Source organism: Triticum dicoccoides, chromosome 4B (assembly GCF_002162155.2).
Source record: "Triticum dicoccoides isolate Atlit2015 ecotype Zavitan chromosome 4B, WEW_v2.0, whole genome shotgun sequence".
Lineage (NCBI taxonomy): Eukaryota > Viridiplantae > Streptophyta > Magnoliopsida > Poales > Poaceae > Triticum > Triticum dicoccoides.
Genome location: NC_041387.1, coordinates 681,512,874 through 681,526,543, shown reverse-complemented (window position 1 = coordinate 681,526,543; position 13,670 = coordinate 681,512,874). Strand labels below are relative to the sequence as shown.

The 13,670-nt window shown below is 44.3% G+C and overlaps 1 pseudogene; it reads left to right on the top strand.

Annotated features, from left to right (window-relative positions):
• The first annotated feature begins 455 nt into the window (after positions 1 to 455).
• LOC119293113 overlaps positions 456 to 13,670 on the top strand; it is a 32,076-nt pseudogene continuing 18,861 nt past the window's right edge.

The following is a 13,670-nucleotide window of genomic DNA, read 5'->3' as shown; positions in this document are numbered from 1 at the left end:
ATTTTTGGACTAGCTAGTGAACAATTTTTTTTAAATATAACATACATTTTTTGAATGTCTGAAACATTTTTTAAATGACGCGAACCCTTCCTAAATTGTATAAACACTCTAAAAATGGCACTTTCATATTTTTAAACACGTGACATTTTTCACCACATGGACATGGCCCCCACAGCAAGAGAAGCAGCATATAGTTGTAAAGGATAGGGCGGTATGTCTATCTATCTAGCTAGCTCGCATACATCCATTCACTGCAAATAAAAACAAATTAAACAAAGCCCAACGTCAAAGCTTCTCCGGAAAGAATCTTGACAGTACATGCATTCCGTCCTATTTAAGCATCTCCCTCCTATATCTCTATATATCATTGAATTCCTTTCATAGATAGACACATATCTATAATTTCCCCCAACATTGGTTCCACGCCAACACACATTTCCCGAAGAGCCACCGCCATGGCAAGCCACCTTCAAGTTCAGCAGTAGAATCAACAGCTGAATTTGCCGCCGAGTTTCAGGTTTCACCCGACGGACATGGAGATCATCATTTACTACCTGGTCCCCAAGGTGTTGAAGAAAGCCTTCAACACGATGATGGTAAGGGAGGTTGATATGAAAAAATACGAGCTATGGAATCTCCCAAATGAGGTAAACATGTAGAGAAAGAGCGATACTTCTTCTCCTGAAAGGACCGCAAGTACCCCCACCGGGATACGAACCTACTGGGCCATGAACGCTGGCTATTGGAAGGCTACCGGAAAGGAAAAAGGAGACCATGGCGCACATACTTACCTACACCAGCACATGACGATCCAAAAAGTGGGTAAACCAAGAAGCTGATGTATATCTCTCGGAAAATGACTTGAGCGTGTGTTTGTGTACATACAAGCATGTGTGTGCGTGCGTGTGTGTGTGTGTGTGTGTGTGTGCATGCACGCAGAGCGTGAATTGTAACGGTCCCTCTTATGCATGCGGGAATTCAGCAGCGGTTCGCGCCTGCCCCTTTTGCTTGGTGGTAACCGGTCCAAGGGTGTTGTTTTCATAGGGGGTAGATGAGAGAGATCGATGCGACTACTACTGACATTCGTACGCACGACCTTGTACCCAACATATTAAATCATCCATCGAATCTCCTCTCCTTGTCACACATTGTCTAGAGAAGGCACACAGTTTTCATGTAATCCTACAGAGGATATATATAGTATATGAATGCATAGGATGGAACATATAAAGTCATAGATTTCACCTCCAAGTCTTGTATATAGATATGAAATCATAGGGTGGAATGCATACATAGGATACATAGTAAACAACACATGGTTGCTTTGCAGTACAAAGCTAGGCATCAACCGTGAAGCAGGGCATATCATGAGGAGTACATATGCATACATTAATGAGAATGAGAAGAAACCAACAGAGTTCAATCTGGCTGACGTGGCTTGGACAGATTCGAGAAACCTAGCACTTTTCACCAACCGGGCATGGCCCCCACAGCAAGAGAAGCAACATACAGTTGTAAAGGATAGGGAGGTATCTTTATCTATCTAGCTAGCTCGCATACATCTGGCCACTGCCAATAAAAAAAACTAAACAAAGCCCGGAAAACGTCATAGCATAGCTTCTCTGGAAAATATCTTGCCAGTATAGGCATTTAGTTCTATTTAAGCATCTCCCTCTCATATATTTCCAACTTATACAAGTTGGAGTTGGTCGTGAGTTCACACGCGGGGCCATGCAAATAAAAAAAATGCACTTCTATCCACATGTAAGACTAGCAACTTTCCAAAAGATAGAATAAACGAATGTTACTTTTGTGAGACATATCTCAAATAAACAAATACACTACTGCCGTAATATGAGAATAATACTAATAAAAACATAGATTATAAATGCGTATGACTCCAGTTCAAAATCATGGCATTTATATTAATTTTTCTGCCCAACCAATTCTTCGAGTTCTATAGCATCACAAAATAGAGTGAACACAATTTTTTGCAGGGGAGAGAGTGAACACATTGCAATTTCAATGTGGTCATACATGTTGTCCTCCTACGAGATCCACGATCTTGTGCATTCGAATTACTCAGAACCATTCACCTATGCTTTAATATTTAAAATGTTATCTCACTGCACATCTCGCGAATGACCTACAATGGTCGCTTAAAAATCATCAATGAGTACAACATGGCTTTTGTTATATTTATGCTCTCTTTTTAATTATATAAACCATCCAACAGTTGTACGACATCATCATCTTTCGATTATCTCTTAAGGAAGCAGTATCTCATCATGTTTCTATGGCTCAACAACAATGTACGTGCATTGTGCTAATCTCTATATATCATTGAACTCCTTCCATAGATAGACACACATCTATTGTTGCCCCCAACATTTGTTCGACGCCAGCACATATTCCCAAAGAGCCTCCGCCATGGCAAGCCACCTTCTAGTTCAGAAACAACAGCTGAATTTGCCGCCGGGTTTCAGGTTTCACCCAACAGACATGGAGATCATCATCTTCTACCTGGTCCCCAAGGTGCTGAAGAAAGCCTTCGACACGATGATGGTAAGGTAGGTGGATATGAAAAATACGAGCTATCGAATCTCCCAAATGAGGTAAACATGGGGAGAAGGAGCGATACTTCTTCTCCTAGAAGGACCTCAAGTACCCCCGCCGGGATACAGACCAACTGTGCCATGAACCCTGGCTATTGGAAGGCTATCAGAAAGGGAAACGAGATCATTCTACCCCAACCAAAGGTCTCATCGGCATGAAGAAGACACTGGTCTTCTGCAAGGGCATGGCCCCTAGGGGGGGAGAAGATAAATTGGATCATGTATGAGTATAGAATCGAGAACGACAAGCAGTCGGTGTTGGGGAACGTAGTAATTTCAAAAAAAAATCCTACGCACACGCAAGATCATGGTCATGCATAGCAACGAGAGGGGAGAGTGTTGTCCACGTACCCTTGTAGACCGAAAGCGGAAGCGTTATGACAACGCGGTTGATGTAGTCGTACGTCTTCACGATCCGACCGATCCAAGTACCGAACGTACGGCACCTCCGAGTTCAGCACACGTTCAGCTCGATGACGATCCCCGGACTCCGATCCAGTAGTGTGCCGGGGATGAGTTCCGTCAGCACGACGGCGTGGTGACAATGATGGTGTTCTACCGACGCAGGGCTTCGCCTAAGCATCGCTACGATATGACCGAGGTGGAATATGGTGGAGGGGGGCACCGCACACAGGTAAGGAACGATCACGAAGATCAACTTGTGTGTATAGAGGTGCCCCCTCCTCCGTATATAAAGGGGGGGAGGAGGACGGGGCCGTCCAAGGGGGTGGGATGCCCTAGGAGGGGGAAACCTACTCCAAGTAGGTTTGCCCCTCCCTTTCCTAGTCCAAGAAGGAGTGGGAAGGAAGGAGTGGGAGAGGGGAAAGGCAAGGGGCGCGCCACCCCCCCTTCCTTGTCCTATTCGGACTCAAGGGGAGGGGGAGCGCCTCTTGCCCTGGCCGGCCCCTCTCTCTCTCTCTCCACTAGGGCCCAACAAGGCCCATTAGTTCCCGGGGGGGTTTCGGTAACCCTCCGGCACTCCGGTTTTCTCCGAAATCACCTGGAACACTTCCGGTGTCTGAATATAGTCGTCCAATATATCAATTTTTATGTCTCGACCATTTCGAGACTCCTCATCATGTCCGTGATCACATCCGGGACTCCGAAAAACCTTCGGTACATCAAAACTTATAAACTCATAATAAAACTGTCATCGTAACGTTAAGCGTGCGGACCCTACGGGTTCGAGAACTATGTAGACATGACCTAGAACTGTTTCCGGTCAATAACCAATAGCGGAACCTAGATGCTCACATTGGCTCCTACATATTCTACGAAGATCTTTATCGGTCAAACCGTATAACAACATACGTTGTTCCCTTTGTCATCGGTATGTTACTTGCCCGAGATTCGATCGTCGGTATCTAATACCTAGTTCAATCTCGTTACCGGCAAGTCTCTTTACTCGTTACGTAATGCATCATTCCTTAACCAACTCATTGGCCACATTGCTTGCAAGGCTTATAGTGATGTGCATTACCGAGAGGGCCCAGAGATACCTCTCCGACAATCGGAGTGACAAAACCTAATTTTGAAATCGCCAACTCAACATGTACCTTTGGAGACACCTGTAGAGCTCCTTTATAATCACCCAGTTACATTGTGACGTTTGGTAGCACACAAAGTGTTCCTCCGGTAAACGGGAGTTGCATAATCTCATAGTTGTAGGAACTTTGTATAAGTCATGAAGAAAGCAATAGCAACATACTAAATGATCAAGTGCTAGGCTAACGGAATGGGTCAAGTCAATCACATCATTCTTCTAATGATGTGATCCCGTTAATCAAATGACAACACATGTCTATGGCTAGGAAACATAACCATCTTTGATTAATGAGCTAGTCAAGTAGAGGCACACTAGTGACATTATGTTTGTCTATGTACTCACACATGTATAATGTTTCTTGTTAATACAATTCTAGCATGAATAATAAACATTTATCATGATATGAGGAAATAAATAATAACTTTATTATTGCCTCTAGGGCATATTTCCTTGAGTCTCCCACTTGCACTAGAGTCAATAATCTAGATTACACAGTAATGATTCTAACACCCATGGAGTCTTGGTGTTGATCATGTTTTGCTCGTGGAAGAGGCTTAGTCAACGGGTCTGCAACATTTAGATCCGTATGTATCTTGTAAATCTCTATGTCTCCCACCTGGACTTGATCCCGGATGGGATTGAAGCGTCTCTTGATGTGCTTGGTCCTCTTGTAAAATCTGGATTCCTTTGCCAAGGCAATTGCACCAGTATTGTCACAGAAAATCTTCATTGGTCCCGATGCACTAGGTATGACACCTAGATTGGAAATGAACTCCTTCATCCAGACTCCTTCATTTGCTGCTTCTGAAGCAGCTATGTACTCCGCTTCGCATGTAGATCCCGCCACGACGCTTTGTTTAGAACTGCACCAACTTACAGCTCCACCGTTCAATAAAAACACGTATCCGGTTTGCGATTTAGAATCGTCCGGATCAGTGTCAAAGCTTGCATCGATGTAACAATTTACGACTAGCTCTTTGTCACCTCCATAAACGAGAAACATATCCTTAGTCCTTTTCAGGTATCTCAGGATGTTCTTGACCGCTGTCCAGTGATCCACTCCTGGATTACTTTGGTAACTCCCCGCTAAACTTAATGCTAAGCATACATCAGGTCTGGTGCACAGCATTGCATACATGATAGAGCCTATGGCAGAAGCATAGGGAACATCTTTCATTTTCTCTCTATCTTCTGCTGTGGTCGGGCATTGAGTCTAACTCAACTTCACACCTTGCAATACAGGCAAAAACCCTTTCTTAGCCTGATCCATTTTGAACTTTTTCAAAACTTTATCAAGGTATGTGCTTTGTGAAAGTCCAATTAAGCATCTTGATCTATCTCTACAGATCTTGATGCCTAATATGTAAGCAGCTTCACCGAGGTCTTTCATTGAAAAACTTCTATTCAACTATCCCTTTATGCTATCCAGAAATTCTATATCATTTCCAATTAACAATATGTCATCTACATATAATATCAGAAATGCTACAGAGCTCCCACTCACTTTCTTGTAAATACAGGCTTCTCCAAAAGTCTGTATAAAACCATATGCTTTGATCACACTATCAACGCGTTTATTCCAACTCCGAGATGCTTGCACCAGTCCATAAATGGATCGCTAGAGCTTGCACACTTTGTTAGCACCTTTTAGATCGACAAAACCTTCCGGTTGTATCATATACAACTCTTTTTCTAGAAATCCGTTCAGGAATGCAGTTTTTACATCCATTTGCCAAATTTCATAATCATAAAATACGGCAATTGCTAACATGATTCGGACAGACTTAAGCATCGCTACGGGTGAGAAAGTCTCATCGTAATCAACCCCTTGAACTTGTCGAAAACCTTTTGCAACAAGTCGAGCTTTGTAGACAGTTATATTACCATCAGCGTCAGTTCTTCTTATAGATCCATTTATTCTCAATGGCTTGCCAATCATCGGGCAAGTCAACCAAAGTCCATACTTTGTTCTCATACATGGATCCTATCTCAGATTTCATGGCTTCAAGCCATTTTGCGGAATCTTGGCTCATCATCGCTTCCTCATAGTTCGTAGGTTTGCCATGGTCAAGTAACATGACTTCCAGAATAGGATTACCATACCACTCTGGTGCGGATCTTACTCTGGTAGATCTACGAGGTTCAGTAGAAACTTGATCGGAAGTTTCATGATCAATATCATTAGCTTCCTCACTAATTAGTGTAGTTGTCACAGGAACCGGTTCTTGTGATGAACTACTTTCCAATAAGGGAGCAGGTACAGTTACCTCATCAAGTTCTACTTTCCTCCCACTCACTTCTTTCGAGAGAAACTCCTTCTCTAGAAAGGATTCGAATTTAGCAACAAAAATCTTGCCCTCAGATCTGTGATAGAAGGTGTACCCAATAGTCTCTTTTGGGTATCCTATGAAGACACATTTCTCCGATTTGGGTTCGAGCTTATCTGGTTGAAGTTTCTTCACATAAGCATCGCAGCCCCAAACTTTAAGAAATGACAACTTTGGTTTCTTGCCAAACCACAGTTGATAAGGCGTCGTCTCAACGGATTTTGATGGTGCCCTATTTAACGTGAATGCGGCCGTCTCTAAAGCATAACCCCAAAACGATAGCGGTAAATTAGTAAGAGACATCATAGATCGCACAATATCCAGTAAAGTACGATTACGACATTCAGACACACCATTTAGTTGTGGTGTTCCGGGTGGCGTGAGTTGCGAAACTATTCCGCATTGTTTCAAATGTAAACCAAACTCGTAACTCAAATATTCTCCTCCACGATCAGATCGTAGAAATTTTATTTTCTTGTTATGATGATTTTCCACTTCACTCTGAAATTCTCTGAACTTTTCAAATGTTTCAGACTTGTGTTTCATCAAGTAGATATACCCATATCTGCTCAAATCATCTGTGAAGGTGAGAAAATAACGATACCCGCCGCGAGCCTCAATATTCATTGGACCACATACATTAGTATGTATGATTTCCAATAAATCAGTTGCTCGCTCCATAGTTCCGGAGAACGGCATTTTAGTCATCTTTCCCATGAGGCACGGTTCGCAAGTACCAAGTGATTCATAATCAAGTGATTCCAAAATTCCATCAGTATGGAGTTTCTTCATGCGCTTTATACCGATATGACCTAAACTGCAGTGCCACAAATAAGTTGCACTATTATTATTAACTTTGCATCTTTTGGCTTCAACATTATGAATATGTGTATCACTACTATCGAGATTTAATAAAAATAGACCACTCTGTAAGTGTGCATGACCATAAAAGATGTTACTCATATAAATAGAACAACCATTATTCTCTGATTTAAATGAATAACCGTCTCGCATCAAATAAGATCCAGATATAATGTTCATGCTCAACGCTGGCACAAAATAACAATTATTTAGGTCTAAAACTAATCCCGATGGTAGATGTAGAGGTAGCGTGCCGACCGCGATCACATCGACTTTGGAACCATTTCCCACGCGCATCGTCACCTCATCCTTAACCAATCTTCGCCTATTCCGCAGTCCCTGTTTCGAGTTGCAAATATTAGCAACAGAACCAGTATCAAATACCCAGGTGCTACTGCGAGCATTAGTAAGGTACACATCACTAACATGTATATCACATATACCTTTGTTCACTTTGTCATCCTTCTTATCCACCAAATACTTGGGGCAGTTCCGCTTCTAGTGTCCAGTCTGCTTGCAGTAGAAGCACTCAGTCTCAGGCTTAGTTCCAGACTTGGGTTTCTTCTCTTGAGCAACAACTTGTTTGCTGTTCTTCTTGAAGTTCCACTTCTTCCCTTTGCCCTTTTTCTTGAAACTGGTGGTCTTATTGACCATCAACACTTGATGCTCCTTCTTGATTTCTACCTCCGCAGCCTTTTGCATTGCGAAGAGCTCGGGAATAGTCTTGGCCATCCCTTGCATATTATAGTTCATCACGAAGCTCTTGTAGCTTGGTGGCAGTGATTGAAGAATTCTGTCAATGACACTATCATCAGGAAGATTAACTCCCAGTTGAATCAAGTGATTATTATACCCAGACATTTTGAGTATGTGTTCACTGACAGAACTATTCTCCTACATCTTACAACTATAGAACTTATTGGAGACTTCATATCTCTCAATCCGGGCATTTGCTTGAAATATTAACTTCAACTCCTGGAACATCTCATATGCTCCATGACGTTCAAAACGTCGTTGAAGACCCGGTTCCAAACCGTAAATCATGGCAGACTGAACTATCGAGTAGTCATCAGCTTTGCTCTGCCAGACGTTCTTAACGTCGTCAGTTGCATCTGCAGCAGGCCTGGCACCTAGCGGTGCTTTCAGGACGTAATTCTTCTATGCAGAAATGAGGATAATCCTTAGGTTACGGACCCAGTCCGTGTAATTGCTACCATCATCTTTCAACTTAGCTTTCTCAAGGAACGCATTAAAATTCAACGGAACAACAGCACGAGCCATCTATCTACACCAAACATAGAGAAGAAAAATACTATCAGGTCCTAAGTTCATGATAAATTTAAGTTCAATTAATCATATTACTTAAGAACTCCCACTTAGACAGACATCTCTCTAGTCATCTAAGTGATCACGTGATCCAAATCATCTAAACCATGTCTGATCAGCACGTGAGATGGAGTAGTTTCAATGGTGAACATCACTATGTTGATCATATCTACTATGTGATTCACGTTTGACCTTTCGGTCTCCGTGTTCCGAGGCCATATCTGTATATGCTAGGCTCGTCAAGTTTAAACCTGAGTATTTCGCGTGTGCAACTGTTTTGCACCTGTTGTATTTGAACGTAGAGCCTATCACACCCGATCATCACGTGCTGTCTCAGCACGAAGAACTTTCACAATGGTGCATACTCAGGGAGAACACTTCTTGATAATTTAGTGAGAGATCATCTTAAAATGCTACCGTCAATCAAAGCAAGATAAGATGCATAAAGGATAAACATCACATGCAATAAATATAAGTGATATGATATGGTCATCATCATCTTGTGCTTGTGATCTCCATCTCCGAAGCACCATCGTGATCACCATCGTCATCGGCGCGACACCTTGATCTCCATCGTAGCATCGTTGTCGTCACGCCATCTATTGCTTCTATGACTATCGCTACCGCTTAGTGATAAAGTAAAGCAATTACAAGCCGTTTGCATTTCATACAATAAAGCGACAACCATATGGCTCCTGCCAGTTGCCGATAACTTCGGTTACAAAACATGATCATCTCATACAATAAAATATAGCATCACGTCTTGACCATATCACATCACAACATGCCTTGCAAAAACAAGTTAGATGTCCTCTACTTTGTTGTTGCAAATTTTACGTGGCTGCTATGGGCTGAGCAAGAACCGTTCTTACCTATGCATCAAAAACCACAATGGTAGTTCGTCAAGTTAGTGCTGTTTTAACCTTCGCAAGGACCGGGCATAGCCACACTCGGTTCAACTAAAGTTGGAGAAACAGACACCCGCTAGTCACCTGTGTGAGAAGCACGGCGGTAAAACCAGTCTCGCGTAAGCGTACGTGTAATGTCGGTCCGGGCCGCTTCATCCAACAATACCGCCGAACCAAAGTATTACATGCTGGTAAGCAGTATGACTTGTATCGCCCACAACTCACTTGTGTTCTACTCGTGCATATAACATCAACGCATAAAACCTAGGCTCGGATGCCACTGTTGGGGAACGTAGTAATTTCAAAAAAATTCCTGCGCACACGCAAGATCATTGTGATGCATAGCAACGAGAGGGGAGAGTGTTGTCCACGTACCCTCGTAGACCGAAAGCGGAAGCGTTATGACAACGCGGTTGATGTAGTTGTACCTCTTCACGATCCGACCAATCCAAGTACCAAACATACGGCACCTCCGAGTTCAGCACATGTTCAGCTCGATGACGATCCCCGGACTCCGATCCAGCAGGGTGTCGGGGATGAGTTCCGTCAACACGACGGCGTGGTGACGATGATGATGTTCTACCGACGTAGGGCTTCACCTAAGCACCGCTACGATATGACCGAGGTGGAATATGGTGGAGGGGGGCACCGCACACGGCTAAGGAACGATCACGAAGATCAACTTGTGTGTATAGAGGTGCCCCCCTCCTCCGTATATAAAGGGGGGAGGAGGACGGGGCCGGCCAAGGGGGTGGCGTGCCCTAGGAGGGGGAAACCTACTCCAAGTAGGTTTGCCCCTCCCTTTCCTAGTCCAAGAAGGAGGGGGAAGGAAGGAGTGGGAGAGGGGAAAGGCAAGGGGGGCGCCGCCCCCCTTCCTTGTCCTATTCGGACTCAAGGGGAGGGGGCGTGCCTCTTGCCCTGGCCGGCCCCTCTCTCTCTCCACTAGGGCCCAACAAGGCCCATTAGTTCCCGGGGGGGTTCCGGTAACTCTCTGGCACTCCGGTTTTCTCCGAAATCACCCGAAACACTTCCGGTGTCCGAATATAGTCGTCCAATATATCAATCTTTATGTCTCGACCATTTGGAGACTCCTTGTCATGTCCGTGATCACATCCGGGACTCCAAACACCTTCGGTACATCAAAATTTATAAACTCATAATAAAACTGTCATCGTAACATTAAGCGTGCGGACCCTATGGGTTCGAGAACTATGTAGACATGAGCTAGAACTGTTTTCGGTCAATAACTAATAGCGGAACCTGGATGATCATATTGGATCCTACATATTCTACGAAGATCTTTATCGGTCAAACCGTATAACAACATGCGTTGTTCCCTTTGTCATCGGTATGCTACTTGCCCGAGGTTCGATCGTCGGTATCTAATACCTAGTTCAATCTCGTTACTGGCAAGTCTCTTTACTCGTTACGTAATGTATCATTTCATAACCAACTCATTGGCCACATTGCTTGCAAGGCTTATAGTGATGTGCATTACCGAGAGGGCCCATAGATACCTCTCCGACAACCGGAGTGACAAAACCTAATCTCGAAAGACGCCAACTCAACATGTACCTTTGGAGACACCTGTAGAGCTCCTTTATAATCACCCAGTTACGTTGTGACGTTTGGTAGCAAACAAAGTGTTCCTCCGGTAAACGGGAGTTGCATAATTTCATAGTTGTAGGAACTTTGTATAAGTCATGAAGAAAGCAATAACAACATACTAAACAATCAAGTGGTAGGCTAACGGAATGGGTCAAGTCAATCACATCATTCTTCTATTGATGTGATCCTGTTAATCAAATGACAACACATGTCTATGGTTAGGAAACATAACCATCTTTGATTAATGAGCTATTCAAGTAGAGGCACACTAGTGACATTATGTTTGTCTATGTACTCACACATGTATTATGTTTCCGGTTAATACAATTCTAGCATGAATAATAAACATTTATCATGATATGAGGAAATAAATAATAACTTTATTATTGCCTCTGGGGCATATTTCCTTCAGTCGGCACACGACTTGCCCACCGACATCGTCGAAGCCGCCAACATTAATGTGTCTTCCAAGGTATTTTTAGTCCTTGACTAGTAGTACTCATGACTGATGAATTCTCTAGTACAAACATATCTAGCTAGTGAAATTTATTGATTTGCAGGAGGACTATGTGGTCTGCAGAATTTTCCAAAAGAGCACAAGGCTGAAGAAGATGGTGATGCCATCATATGCCCCGCCCAGTCTTATGTCCATTGGGGCAACGCAGCATCAGGGCTTTCTCGAATCCAGTACACTCGCTCCTCTCATGGACTACGACGTGTTGTTGTCACTGGAGCTACCGCCGCTGCTACCTGCAACTTCTGTGTATGAGATGCTTGCTGAGGGAGTCCTGGACTATCATCATCAGCCGAACTCCAAGACTATGAAGATACAAGATTGAAGACTTCGTCCCGTGTCTGGATAGGACTTTCCTTGGCGTGGAAGGCAAGCTTGGCGATACGGATATGTAGATCTCCTACCATTGTAACCGACTGTATGTAACCCTAGCCCTCTCCGGTGTCTATATAAACCGGATGGCTTTAGTCCGTAGGACACAACAACCATTACAACAATCATACCATAGGCTAGCTTCTAGGGTTTAGCCTCCTTGATCTCGTGGTAGATCTACTCTTGTAATACCCACATTATCAATATCAATCAAGCAGGACGTAGGGTTTTACCTCCATCAAGAGGGCCCGAACCTGGGTAAAACATCGTGTCCCTTGTCTCCTGTTACCATCCGCCTAGACGCACAGTTCGGGACCCCCTACCCGAGATCCGCCGATTTTGACACCGACATTGGTGCTTTCATTGAGAGTTCCTCTGTGCCGTCACCGATAGGAAGGATGCCTCTTCCCGTCTTCAAGGACGGTATCTTCGCCAAAGGAGCCTTGGCCGCCTGCCAAACTATCTGGCTAGGCGGTTTTCTCATGACCGCCTGTCCGGCCACCGCTTCGACGATGACCTCTCGGGTCATCGAAAGCAATCTTCACGTCAACTCGGAATTCGCCGAGATCCAACAGAGCTCTCGTCCATAAACGAATTCTTGGATCGCATCGCCGCCCTGGGAGTCGCTACAGACTACAATCAGATCGGGCTTAAAACCGACCTGAGAGAGATTAACTCTCCCCAGGTTACCCACCACATCGCGGTGGTAGAGGAACATTGCGGCGACTCTTCTCCTATATTGAAAACTTGTCGTGTCCAGGCTTCCGAACCCTCCATTCCGGATTCCCCGCGGAGGGACGGACTCCGATGAAGCGCTGAACCTAAAGTCAGGCATCGGACCTGACTCGTTGGACAATGTTCCACTTTCCAAGCTTCCGAGTTCGGAAACTTCTCGGCCCTTGAGCCTTGAGATGGGTAGGGTTCCGAACTCAATTAAATCCACCCACCCAGACATATGCGATCTAACTCTAATCCGGCAAGAGCCTGCTAAAACAGTACATCATTACTGGGCCAGATTCCTCCTGGTTATGGACAGGATAAAGGACTGTCGAGAGGAAAATGCAATCTCAATTTTTTGCAATAATTGCACGGACAAGGGAATCTTGAATGCCGTCAGCCGCCGTGAAATCACACGCTTCGCCGACCTGGCATCCATAGTACGAAAGTACTGTGCGATAGAGAGTTTCCGGAAAACCGAAAATAATTTTTGGGACAATCCGGCCCCGAATACAACCCTAGTCCGCAACAAAAGGGTGCCTTACACTCAGACACCAGGTACAAAAACCAAAAAGTAGAAACCCAATAAAGGGCACGGAACCGTACTGAAGGGATGGCTTAGCAGACCCTGTACAATTCACAGTACAGAGGGCGCCACCCCAACACATAGCCTTCGAGCATGTTGGATATTGCGGCAGGTGGCCAAAAGTGGCGAGGAGCTTCTAGCCCCAGAAAACCACACCAACAGTACCAGTACGGTATCAACAGTCTTCAAAACTTTCGCATCAAACAATATGCGGAAACGAACAATCCGCAGCCTCGTCGAAGTCTACCAAGTAGCAACAACAAATCCCCGGAGCAACGTGGCCATCACCT